Source organism: Heterodontus francisci, chromosome 24 (assembly GCF_036365525.1).
Source record: "Heterodontus francisci isolate sHetFra1 chromosome 24, sHetFra1.hap1, whole genome shotgun sequence".
Classification (NCBI taxonomy): Eukaryota; Metazoa; Chordata; class Chondrichthyes; order Heterodontiformes; family Heterodontidae; genus Heterodontus; species Heterodontus francisci.
In genome coordinates, this window is record NC_090394.1 from 19,868,975 (window position 1) to 19,869,835 (window position 861).

The window sequence follows — 861 nt, forward strand, 5'->3', positions numbered from 1 at the left end:
TCCCATTTTACTGAGATCAGAGGAGCCTGCCGCCCTGTGGAGATACTGCCAGGTGAGACCTGGTGGCCTGGGGGGGAGGGGGTGTTGTGGAGGAGATTTATTTATTTTATTTATTTATTTAGAGATACAGCACTGAAACAGGCCCTTCGGCCCACCGAGTCTGTGCCGACTATCAACTACCCATTTATACTAATCCTACATGAATCCCATATTCCTACCACATCCCCACAATTCCCCTACCACCTACCTATACAAGGGGCAATTTATAATGGCCAATTTACCTATCAACCTGCAAGTCTTTTGGCTGTGGGAGGAAACCAGAGCACCCAGCGAAAACCCACGCAGTAACAGGGAGAACCTGCAAACTCCGCACAGGCAGCACCCAGAATTGAACCTGGGTTGCTGGAGCTGTGAGGCTGCGGTGATAACCACTGCGCCACTGTGTTGCCCTAAATTCTACCAGCTGCCGTGGTGGGATTTGAACCCATGTCCCCAGGGCATTAGCCTGGGCCTCTGAATTACTAGTTCAGTGACATTACCACTACGCCACCATCTCCCCCTAAAAGTGCAACGTCCCTGGGTGGGCTCGAACGACCAACCTTTCGGTTAACAGTCGAATGCGCTAACCGATTGCGCCACAGAGACTTCCTGCTTGGACCCCTCCAATGGAAGCAATCCTCTGCAGCAGGACCTTCCCACCCTCACCAATCATTACCCCCTTGTCCCCTTGCTGGGGTCTGCCTGACTCGCCCTGGCAACCCCAACCCCACTTACCTGCGTCCCAGAATCTTCGACATCTTGTTCACTGTGAGCCTCCTGCAATACTAACAGTGGCCACCACTCCTGGTGGTGCTGCTGGTA

General features: G+C 53.1%; 1 non-coding gene across 1 annotated transcript; it reads right to left on the reverse strand.

The window, feature by feature from the left end:
• Positions 1-571: 571 nt before the first annotated feature.
• On the reverse strand, positions 572-645 carry trnan-guu (transfer RNA asparagine (anticodon GUU)). The gene has a single exon. It is a non-coding gene; the product is annotated as a tRNA-Asn (tRNA).
• Between the last annotated feature and the right edge of the window lie 216 nt (positions 646-861).